This window comes from Dryobates pubescens, chromosome 19 (assembly GCF_014839835.1).
Source record: "Dryobates pubescens isolate bDryPub1 chromosome 19, bDryPub1.pri, whole genome shotgun sequence".
NCBI lineage: Eukaryota > Metazoa > Chordata > Aves > Piciformes > Picidae > Dryobates > Dryobates pubescens.
This window is the reverse complement of record NC_071630.1, coordinates 22,594,600-22,607,698: the sequence shown is the minus strand read 5'-3', so window position 1 is coordinate 22,607,698 and position 13,099 is coordinate 22,594,600.

The window sequence follows — 13,099 nt, the reverse complement described above, 5'->3', positions numbered from 1 at the left end:
GTTCAGCTGGCACCCCCAGATCCTTTTCCAACAGTGCTTTCCAGCCACTCTTCCCCAAGCACTGATTGCAGCACTTTGGAGAGGTGAGGCTTAAAGTATTTATTAAATGGAAAAATGCTAATACCTTACGTCTGTGTAGTTCTCCAAGTATGCCTGCAGTTCAAGTGTAAAATTAAACCAGGAAGACGAGGTGCCAAGCTGGTCATCTGGAAATGGTGGTTCTGATGAACTGCAGAGAAAAGCAGGAAGATTATTTCAATTATAATGAAAATGAAGTTATATAAGACACTGGATTTTTTTGAAGGCACTTGTGGGATTCCTTCAAGCTTCACAGAACTGGATTAACATGAGAACTTGTCATAAAATCTACAAGCATTTCAAATGTAAAACCATGTTATTCTGTTTCCCTCTGTTGTTCTCTCTGCAGTTTCAAACTGTGTGTTGAACTCAGCAGTTTGGCTGGTTGCAGTGGTATGTTTTCTAGGCACATTTAAGAGAGAAGAAATTTGTTACATCACATACTACAAATGCTGCTGGAACCATGAACAATTTTGTTTACATAAATTCATTTAAGACTGTCTTGAGACAGACATTGCTTTTAATTGTAACAAGGTATGATCAAAATGTGTTGACAATAGTTTTGTGTATTAAAGGAGCTAAACATCACAGCTGAGGTTTTTTCAGTTTGTATTTTAAAGGGGAAATTTCAACAGTCTGTGCTAAAAAAATGATGTCCTGCTTGTGAGGAAAAGAACTTCTGTCATAGTATTTTGCCTGCTTAGAAGGCATAAAATAATCAGAGGAAAACAAAGAATTATTCCCCTGTGTGAAAAATGCACGGACTTCTAAGAAAAATTGCCAATATTGCTGAAACTTAATTGGCAATACTGCTGAAACTTAATTATCAGCTTTCATAAATTATTCTGTTCAGTTGTTCTGCTGGGCACTTCAGATTTCTGGGAAAGATGTGCCAGCTGGCAGGCTATGCTGATGTTTTTGATATAGAAACAGTTTTGGCTTTGTTCTTCAAACAGCTGCCTACTTGAGAATATCATCTGATGCCAGATCTGACCCTAGACTTAACTGTTAATTGCTGAGCTGGCACCAAACCAGTAGGAGCACAAGTTTTCTGTTTTTACAGACACATTTTTGTTCTCCTCATTTTTAGCCTCCCAATTTAAGTATTTGTAATAGGATGTGACCTTAGAGTTAGATTTATTACTGTTATGCTTACCCAAATGCTTTAAAGAATAAGCCAAGAAGACAGTTTATAGCCAAAGGCAAGTTCCTTACTTTCCCTTAAAAAAAAAGGCTGAATAGAGTTCTTTAAATATGTCATTTAATAATTAACTCTATCCACAATACTATTTTTGCTACCTTGCTCAGCTGAAATCAATGCATTTCACTGAGGTCATTTGTGTTGATACTTTGACTAAACCTTGCTGTAAGTGTGCTTGAGTTGACGTAGCCAAAAGCACAGACTTCCTTGTAACAATCCCTTATGTAAGACAGGCACTTAAATGTGGGGGTTTGTTGACAGGAGGCAGCTTTGGGAGTCTTTAAGTGTGGTGTTTTTGAAGGGATGCTACAAATGTATTGAAATTAAACTGCTGTTGATGTGAAGAGTTTTGACCACAAAGCTGAAATATAGTGGCCTGAGACTAGCATCATTTTGTCTCACCAAAAATGCCTACTCCTATAAAGCCCATAAGGTGTTGGCTATGTCAAGAAAGGCATTCATGTAACTGGTCACTGATGTGAAATACCCAGCTGCTTAAAACTTACAGAATTCTGCTTGCACCCAAGATAGTTCCTTAGCTGAGATTTCTGTTGTTCTTGCCCCTGTGTTCTCCAGTTCTCTGGACAGCACACAACAGTATAGCATAAATGGCACTGAGCAAGAGTAATGACAGAAGAATCAAATTGTTCTTTATTATCTATGGGAAGAAACAAGGCTTGAACCTGAAAAGTGTCTGGAGTCCCAGGAAGGAAATATAAAGCACAGGTAACTCAAGAAAACAGCAAAGGGAAAAGAAAGTCACATCGAGACTGACCATACAAAGTGATTAGTAAAACTCTCTCTTGTAGTTACTCAGGAAGGACAAAACTAGAATTAATAGATGTTAAAAATGGGAAGCCATGTTCAGTTTCTATGAAGCTATTCAGATTTATTAAAAGAACAGTAAGGGCACTCAGCAGATGGTTATTTTCCTGACTTTATTGTAATGGATCTTTTTTCTTGATGCTGGCTGCAGCTACCTTTTGCTGACTTGTAAAGAAATTACTGTCCCTTGCCCTTTCTCCTATCTCTACAACCCCTTTATCTTAGCTGGGATACTTCCTGCAATGCAGGAACATCTGCATTAGCATTTGTTTGAGGTTAATTTGTGGAAAATTAATCTGAGGTACTGGAATGACATGTCTAAGGGAGACATCCCAAGTCCTTCTAGGAGAGAGCAAGACAAACAAAGCTATAACTACAACTCCATAGTTGTCATCAGTGCCTGGTGAAAACAGCTCCATAGAACAGCAGAAGACGACACGTGCACATTCATAAACCACCAATCTGCTGCTGCAATGTACACAGAAGAATTTTACACCAGGTAGCTGGTCTAAAATGTGCAAAAACTAAAGCACTAAGCAAAAGACACTAAACCTCAAGGGTTTCAATTTTATTTCTTCAAGTCTGAATTCTACAGAACCTTGTAAACCCTTTCATGCTTGCACAGGTTTAGTTGCCTGAGCTATTTATATGAAGACTTCTAAGGAAAGTTAAGTGCATATAGAAACACTTGTGGGACTGGTACATTATAGAAGGACCCAAACATCATGGGGTGAGGCACAGAGAATTTATGGCTCTTTACTGCTATTTATTGATGATACAGCTATTAACCATGTTCTTCTCCAGTACTGTGTTGTCTCCAAGGCTACTGGAGATTTTTATGCATGAAGAAATCTTGTCTTGCTCTATATTCCCTTTCATTCTTTTCCTGCGCCCTTTGCAAAATATGATACTGGACCTCAAAAGGCCTTAGCAGAGTTTTGATTTTGTTCTTTATCAAAGGAAGTAATCCCTTGCTTGCTTTGCCTGGTACAAAGTTTCCTTTACTAAGTGCATGGTTGACTAGACATGACATACAAACTCTGTATGGCAGCAGACTTAAACCCCTTCAATTTAGATGCTAAGTCCACCATAAATTAAACTACATGACAAGGTCTGAAAATAACACATTTAATGAGTAATTTGTGTTACATTGAAGTTAGTGCAGCTGCAAGAACACATTAATTTGCACAGTCAAGTTCAGTGTGTGTTGCAGAAAGGATGCTGGTAGTGGCAGCATTTAGCTTAATCCCAGCTGTACAGAAATGGCAGACCAAAAGCTCAGAGGTACTATTTCCAGTTCTCATGCCGACATCATAAGAATTTGTCATCAGCATTTTGTTTTCTTCTGTTTACTGTTTTTGCCAAGAATACTTCCCAAGTAAGAATTATAGAGATCTATAGCTTCAAACTGCCATCTTTGCTGGGTTTTAAGCTTGACTTTTCCCCTTCCACAAGAGTAAGAAATGCATCAGTTCAAGAAACAGTTGATTCCTTCAATCAGGCTGAATTAAATGGCAGTGATTCAGAACAGAAGCTTCTTCAGCCCTCCAAATGTGACAACATTCCAAAGTATTTCAACATCTACTTCCAACTATTGGTCTTGAACTTTTCACATAGCAACAGTGGTATCTCTACAAGCAGAAGGCACAGTGCTGAATTTCACCTTTACAGAACCTGGCTACTCTTCAGAAAGTTCTGTACAGTCAGTCCTTTCTTTACATTTCAAGGAAAAATGCTAATAGAATGACTACCGACATTATATTTGTTTTCCTTTGACCAAAAAGGGCTCAAAGCCTTCTTTTCATCTCATTAGGGTGCTGCCTAGGGCAAAAGGAACCAAAACAAACTGAGAAGGGACTGATACACCTGGAAAAAAAAATATGTAAATGTTATGAGATTTCTGACCTTCAAATAGCTGCAAAATATGTGCCTGAGGAAACTGTCTTTATACCATTTACATGTGAGTCCTGTCACAAAAGAACAGGAAACTAGAAGGAAAACAGTGAAGCGAATGCCTGCCATATTCACTTGTGTGTGTGCAAGGTGCTGAAGTAACTATTGTTCTTCATTCCATACTGGCAATGTTTTAGCTGGAAAACAGTATTCCGTTCCAAGCAGGGACTGAGGAGAGCCCAGAGGAGAAAGGAAGGCTGTGAAGGAGTGAGGAAACCTGACATGCAAGGACAAGTTGATAAAACTGTGTTTGTTTGGTCTAGCAAACAGAAGGTGAAGGGAAGATATAAGCGTCTGGAGCAGAGGTAGTGAACATGCAGTGAACCTGATACTAACCAGCTGTCTGTCCTTAGAGCTTTATGATTCTGAAGTGGTTTGCAATCACTGGTGCTCAAGATTTAAAGGACATTATGAAGATTTAAAGGACATTTCCCACATCTAGAGCAATTAGCAATATTTACAGAACTTTTTTTCCTTCTACCTGAACGAGAGCTCTTTAGCTGACAATGTTTTGCTAAGCCTTTTTCCTCAGCCTGTTCAATATGTAGACAAACCAAAAATGTTTCAAGTGATTTAAGGGAGAAATGAATGTTTTGGGGTGGCTTTGATTGTTTGGGGTTTTTTGCAGGGAGTTACATAACATGAATATTCATAACTGTCCTTTAACTCAATGAGTATTTATTTCACTAAAATCTACCTGTGAAGTCATGTGCCTGTTAGCAAGCCAGCCATCAGGAAGACAGAAATGAGAATTAAAGAGCCTTGGAGGTCTTTCCCACCCTCTACAGTGTCTCTGTGAATTCTAAAAAGAAAGGAAGGTGCTCCTATGTTTGTGCTTCTCTGCACATCAAGATTGGTCATCTTCGCTTTTCCATCTTTATTACAGGGCAATCTCTATCAAGAAAGATTTCTGTCAACACCTGAAATATTTCCTGTGAAAGCCTCTAAAGTGTGATCTTTTCAATATGTTAAAAATAGATATATAGTAGAAGCTATTATTAACTATTTAATATTCTTTTATTACTTTGAACCTTCTCTTGTCCACTTGGTCTACTTTTATAATGGGATTTTCTTTGCATTAATGTATTTTTCTCCCTCTGTTGGCATGAAACCACAAGAAGATAAAGAAACATAACATACAAGGCTAAAATGCAAACAAAACCATAGGAAAAAAAGACAGAGTGCTACTTGTGCTGAACTGGCATGACCTTCTACAGAAATGGGATTGTTCTTCTGAGAGACCTGCACGTCTCAGACAAGTTTTACTAAACCCTGTATGACACAAAAAGATTTACAGCCGAAGAAATATTGCAACTCAGGGAAGCTCTCTGCAAAACAAGCCAATACTCCTGTCTCCTCCCTTCTGCTCTGACTCCTGCAGAGCTGGTTCAAGGGAGTCTGGTATCTCTGGTTAAAACCTGTTCTCTCCATTAAACTCAACCAAGTGCTGGTACTCAGCGCTATAGTTTTGTTTGCTCTACAGAAATCTCTCCTTTAGGTATAGAACTAGTGACATATTCAAGAGAAGAGAGACTTGGATGCTGGTTTATATCACCATGTCTTTCAAACTTAATATTTGCAGTCATTGATTTAATTGTCTACAAGGTAAGTAAGAGGGTTTAGCTTCTCAGCTGTTGCATTTTATTCTAATGTGTCAGTAGGAATGTTTTTTGCTATTCTGTCACTAGAATACCAACATAGCAACTTAGTTCTCAGAATCAGAAAATCATTTAGTTTGAAAAGATCTGTAAGGTAATTAAGCCCAACCATAACCTTTATCTGGTCTGAGACAAGTTGTTTTACAATCTGATGGCAAATCTCAGTTTCTTCCCCCAAACTAGCACCTAGCAGGGAAAGCTGTCATTCTTGTTCAGAGTTCCTTTTGTTCACCTTTCGCAGCAACAGAAGGTGCACACGCTGTGGCCAGGCCTCTCCTGGTTATAACAGTGCCAATTAATTGCACTAATTACTGTGCATAGTGACAACTGCAGAGGTAAAGGTTCACTATGGATTTGTTATTTTAAGACATGCTTGGGGATGTAAAGAGTATTTTCCTTGTCTGTTTTTACAGCTTTTACACACTCTTTTTTTTTCTTGGTCAAACTTTTTAAAGAACAAAACACAACACAATTATCAGGATATCACAGCTCTGATTTCACTGTACAGTATACACTGGATTCACCTCCAAGAGCATGCAATGCAGCTGTCTTCTGCTTGACTCAGTACCACCTAATGTAAATCTGTCTTTGTTGTAACGACAAAACATGACAGGCAACTATAATATATGTTATTCTAGCCTAGAATAACTCAAATGAACATTTTTTCCTGTCATACAACATTTTAGCAGTAAAACTTGTCCTTTGCAGTAAGAACAAATACAGAACTTGTTCCTGTAATGTGACACTGAGCAACCTCCATGATCAGCTGATTTTAAGCGTGAGGTGAGGACGCTTACAGGACTCCAACAATCGAGCTTGTTGCGTGAGATGACACTGAGGACCCATCTCAACAGTTTCCCTGGCCATCCCCTAGAGTTTCAAAACAGGCTGAGGTCTTCCAAGCTTTCCTGGACTAGTGACACCAAGGTAAAAATATCTCCCTGACCTCCCTAAGCAGTAATATGAGACCCATAACCATGAGGTTAAATTTCCTTTATCATGCCACCCCAGATCTAACAAAGAAGCCCAAGTGCTTGCTCTCACTTTACTTGCACTTCCAGGTTCAAGGGAAAGGTAAAGACAATAATGTCACCAATGCTGCATAAGTGATCATGCCATGTTAAATGAACATTACTGGTAATCCAAATGCTCTTAGTTTGTGGGATTTAAATGAAGAAAAATAGCAATAAAAAATATAACAGCAAATTTTAACAGAAGTAACTACCTTCCTCTGGAACTAAAACATACCTGCATGTGTCTGCGGCACAGCTTTCAGCGTTTTCAAAGTTTGACTTATGGCACTTCACAGTATATGACTGGGAAGCTGAAAAGGCTTTTCATAGTTGTAAGGATCTTGCATAACTTGGGAAACTCTTTTAATTACTCCACTACAATTTGCTCTGTAGGACATTGTATGCACCAAGTAATCAAGTGCCAAATGTGGAACAAGGAGCAAAGTGCAAAACACCCACAAATAGACTGCTGAGAAATCCGTTCTGAAAGGTTAGCAAAGCCAAACATCATTTTAATTTTAGGGCTGAATACCTTCTAATATTAGCAAAGAATGGATTAGAAATTGGAACAACAGTGCTGGCAGAAAAAAGACTAAATTCATTAATAGGGCTATCCTACTTACTGCAAAGGCAAATGGGCTGACAAAAAAATCCTCCTGTGTTTCAATAAAATGCAATTTCCCTAATCTTCAGAACTCTCTTAATGTTAAAACAGTTTGCATCTCAGTTTGAAACATTGAGACCTTCTGAAAAATCTTTCTCTGCAAAAGCTTCAAGGGGGTGTCTGATCTTCTATTTGTGAAACAACACAGTTTATTTTGTAAGGAATTTCTATGCTACATACACTTAAGAATTTGAGTTTAATTGTCACTATTTCTATGTTTCAAGGACTACGCATAAACCTGTTTACTTTATAGGCAAAATGTATTCATTAAGGTCAGCATGCACAGGCAGATTTCATTTTCAAACATTGGGTGGGCTTCTATTCAGAAAGGTCTGTTGGGTTTATGTATTGGAAAACTTCACTTTCAAAGACAGCCTAAATATGGAGCAAACACAACTACAGAATCCTACAGAAGTCTGAAAGTTTGGGGAATAAAGGTTGTCCTTATCTATTCATCCAACTATCATCCCCACCATTGTAAAGCATTTCACTGTTGTAAGTTCTCTAAATAAAAAGGAAGGAATTATTTTACAGAAGGTGCAGATTGATTTGTACAGTACAAACATTTCAGAGTAAGTCAGGAATTAGGAGAAAAGTAACAAGAGTGCACTAAAAGCAAAGATACATCAGTGGGGTCAGCACCGATGGGTTGTGCTGTAGCATGTTGAATTCAAAGTAGCTCTGCTAAGGAACATCTGGTTGAATTTACATTGCAAAGCTTGGACTCAGCATGATAACACAAACAACATGATGACAGCCTCTAGTAACTTCAGCCTCTAGTAACTAGCTGCTTACAAATAGGGCATCAGTGCAACTACTGCTGAGTATCATCAGAATCTTGTAATCTGCCATACTTCTGCTTTTCATCAGATACCACCATTGAAGAATGTGTATCCAAACAACCCCCAAACAAAACAAAAAACCCCCACCCAGAGTAACACAGCAGAATCTGTAACAGAAAGGAGCTTTGTTGTTTTGAAGAAAATATGAACAGTCATATTAGAAGGCTGAGAGTTGCATAATATAAACCCCAAACCAAAACAAACCCAGAAACAAAACCAAAGAAACCCCAACAAACGTCTTCACACCATCTAGTCCAAAAGAAATTAATCTAAATACTATGAAACTGGGATAAAAGCACTACCACTAAGGACTTAATAATCTGTGTATTCCCACTTAATAATGTGGGACCCGAAACAAGCAGAAAGCAAATATTTATTCCCAAGAAGCTATTTTTTGCAGCTAGAAGTCCTCTTTAGCTTGCTTTTATGCATAATCACTTTTATTAGCCTTCACAACAGACACTGACAAGAAGCATTATCTTTAAAGTCCCCTGCTGCTTTCTGAACCTTGGTGGAACAACTATTCTAACTCCTATGTTGTTTTCCAAGAAAAGGAAGCCAGTGATTCATCCACTCATTAATAAATAGCCAGATGTTTATGAAGTTAATTCAACATGGATAAGAAAATTTGAATCATCAAAGGGTGGGGTGTCAGAGCTGAATGATTTAGTTCCTTAAAAAATAAGTCAAATAATCTTCACAATTAGATATAACTACAAAGGACTATTTTTCCCAAAGAAACCTCCACAACTGACTGAGAAAAGCACATCCCACTCAGAGAAGAGTAAAGTAGCAAAAACAAACAAACAAACAAACAAACAACAGTAAAATTAAAATAGAAAGTGTGGGGGATTAATCAAAATAATGCTAAAAAACCCTTACTGGAGTCCTTTGAAATTCATCTGAAGATCTGGCATTTTTGGCTGTTATTTCTTTGCTCTCCTGGCAAAGTTTTATTGATAACATTTGAAAACTTGTCCACTCTTTAGAAGATCTCAATTCCAACTAATGCTTTGCAGCACGGACAGTGCAGAACAAGAAGAGCTTGTAATCATATGCAGCAAAGATCTCCACAAGCAAATAGTAAGTTTTGATGAGAGTAGATAAGAGAGTGAAAAGTTACCTGAAAGGCAACAGAACCAGACAGGAAAAGTAAAATTAAAAGATGGGATGTTAAAGCTTATTTTGCAATCTGTTTTTAAAAACTGCAATATGGAGGAGCCAAGTGTTCCATAAAAGAAGGCCTAGTGGGTATTTAAATGTGTGTAGTTGGAGCCATCCCACAGTTTCTGGTCCTTAAGGGGATATTTTCCACTACCTCCTCCTCTTCCTTCTCTCCTTGATCCTAGCTTACTCCCCATTTGTACTTCTGTGATTATGATACTAAAAAACTAACATCCACAGAAGTATTGTTTCCTGCCAGTTCAGTGAGCAGAATTGCCTCACAGAGGGGACCAAGAAGTGTCAGAGCCAGCCAGATGCTGACAGCCAGTGGAGTAGAAGGTGACAGGCAGCTAGGAGCAGGAGAGATAAATTTAGAAGCCTAAATTTAGACCTTAAGTTATTTAGTTAGTTAGTTATTATTGTCTAACATTTTGGTGCTTGCAGTCACTCCTGTGTGTATTATTGCACAAACCACCCACAGCTGAAGTTTGATGGGAAAGGGAAGATAAAAAAGAAGGAGCAAAATGATCAGTTGATTTATTTTTCTTAAAAGAAACTGAGGCATTTACACGAATTTTTAAACGGTTCCTGTTGCTCTCCTGAAAGACTACATGGCTGACACTGTGTTGTTTAAAACGGACAAAGGTACTTCTAAAAAAATATCATTTGATGGGATCTGGCTAAAGCCACAGATTTACTGACCCACATTATTTTATGGTCCCTAATAATAGCTCCTGTGTCATACATTTCGAAAGAAGCATGAAAGTGGTGCCAAGACCTTTCAAAAGGGACCAACATAAACCCTCAAACTCGTGGCAGGCAGCAACGTCTCCACAACAGTTAAGTTCCATGTAGCAGCTGAGTACTACTTACACATACACAACACACCTTCAATGCTGACCTTTAAGGAGCTCAGTACATGTTCATTCTTCCACGAAGTAAGTGCATGAGCAGCACATTCTTAGGGCACTTACCCAGTAAGCATATGCTTAAACTCAACCTGCACACAGAATTCATTTGCTAATAAGCACAAAGCTGATGACTGAGCTTCAGATTCACTTTGATTTAACGGTAGTTTTTTCTTTGGCTCTGTCATGTTCTGAAACCATTTAGCGAATACCCTGTGGATTTGATTTCCTTTAGTCTGATGCAAGCTCAGGTTTGGTTTGTTTAGGAGCATTTCATCTGTTCTGTCTTCACTTTTTGGGGAGTTTAATTAAATTTTCTAAGATGTATTTAAATGGAAATATTAGACTGACCTAAAGAAAAAAAAAAAAGAGTAGATAAGGCAAAACTCACTCACTCACCAAAACTCAGTTTGACTTTGTTCTCAGTAGCCAAAAGAGGTGTGATCTCAACCTGATGAAATCAGTATCAGATAAAATGCTAGTGCAAACAAAGAGGGGGTTTGGTTGGGCTTTTGCTTGTTTGTTCAGTTGTTGTTGTTGTCTTCTGGGGGGTTTTAGGTTTTCTTTCATAGTGCTTAGTGAATGCACACTTCTGTATAAACATAACTTAGCAGTGGCCATTTATGGAGCATCAGGGATGAGGCATACAGTTTATAGATGTAATCTTTGGCAAGAAGAGAAAAAGGAGTCCAGGTCTACATTTGGCTTCCACAGTTAAATTGAGTAAGTAGCTCATAAAGTTATGAACTTTGCTAAAATGGACAAAACCATTTCTTCAGGTAATTATTCTGAGGTTTGCTTCTGGTCACTTGTAAACAGTTTAGAAGCACTGTGTAGCCTTATGATGAGGTCCTACTTTAGATCTCCTGTACCAGCCTCCACAGTATTACAAGTTTGTAGAATTCAGGGGATGAACTTCTATTTTGAAATCCCCAAATGGACATCTTTTCTCATAAAACTTTTTCAAGGCTCTAAAATAAAATACCATCCTCTATACTTCCAGCATACACCTAATACTTTGTTTCCTACGTCTTTTTAGCTCTCCCCTCTTTCTTTTTCTCAAAGGCAATTTTATAATTAGCTCACATTTTATGATTCCTTTTAATTCTTTACATTTTTTTAGGAATGAATGTAATCTGGTAGATTCAATTTCTGAGAGAATTTAAAAGGCAGTCTAGCACCAACTGGCATCAGCTGCATCTTCTGCATTCACACCCAATCAAGTTTTTGATTAACGTGCTAGATCGCTGTCACAAGTATCCATCTACCTGAGAGATTAAGTACAGAAAACAGGGCACTATAAATATTTGAAACAATGACTAAACACCCTCACCATCTAATAACCGTTTTGTGATTCATGTTATCTTTATAATGGCAATCGATTAGCTTCGTATCATGGAAATGTGAGTTATAGCTGGATTGCCTTCCACTGTTTTATCTTCTATCAGTTCTGTATAAGTGGCTTAAAAACAAAGTCACATATCAGCCTGCTAAGATCGAGAAGGCAGACTGGTTTTGTTTGCTTTGACAGCGCTGCAACATTGTCAGTCCTTTCAGGAGGTAAAAGATTTAGTGTCCTCACATGTACTTGCACAAGACCCCAACCCGACAAGAGCCAAACAAAGAGTTGAATAAGAGTTAATTAAAGAGCTGAGATGATCAGACTCCTTCAGATTATGACCTGCAAATGACAGTTTGTTTTGCTGTGGTGCCCTATAGTTTGGAAATTAGGTCCAATGTAGTCATCTCCCATATGTGCACTTAAAAAAGCCAACTTCTGACAAAAAAGTACTTTCCTGATTCACTGCAGTTCAAACACAATGTAAGGAATATCTGGAGATATGGAGAAAGGCAGCAGCTGCTTTGTATGCTGATTGTTTCTGTGACAATCAAGGAAAAAACACCTCTTAATAAACAAAAAAGTGAACTCTGAGAGGAAGTAGTATGGAAATGAAGACATGTGAGCCTCATTCATGACAGTAGAATTGGACTCCACCATTGCAACCATTGGCATGTTTACAGGTATTAATACTGCATAGTTTGCCTTTCCCTGTTCTTTTACAGCTTTGTCACTTTTATTTGTCCTAAGGTTTTTACCCCTGTATATCCACTTCTGACTCATCCTTTTGAGACTGTAGATAAAAATCATGGGCTGGAGGAGGAATCATTAGATTGTTTCGAGCAAAACAAAGATTACCATGTCTCTTGAGCTCTGCTGTCTCTCCAGACACTGACCTCTTTGCCCTGTACGGAACAGCAAAAAGGGCAGTAAAAGAACGTTGAGATGAGGCTGTATCCTGGAGCTCACTGGCTTAGACATGCTAAAAATATTAATCTGGTACAGAAGGGCAAACAAGAAAGCCATCCTTACACTACCCTGGATAATTGCTGGATGGCAAATCACTTAGTCACAACCATTTTCAGATACTGTGGGGCACTCTTTATCACAAATTTGAGAGATCCACTAGATATATTGGGAGTCAAATTTTGGGTATGGTTGTGCCGCTTTCAAAGGTAGGCACACACTTGGGAGAATTGTTTTAGGGATTCCCTTTTTATTTCCATATCCATTATGGATGGTGCTTGCCACCTAGTAGTCGTACTCCAAAATAACATCGGATATAAGTACATCGACTCTTTTAGGACCCTCATTTATGTGTAAACTCACTTGCATGTGACTTTGTGCTATGCTGCTCCCCCGGGTTTCAGAGGAGCTCCGTGTCCTCGAGGCACCCGCCTCGCTCAGGGATCTCATGGTGAGGGCAGGGCCTACCTCCACCTGCGGCAGACCCG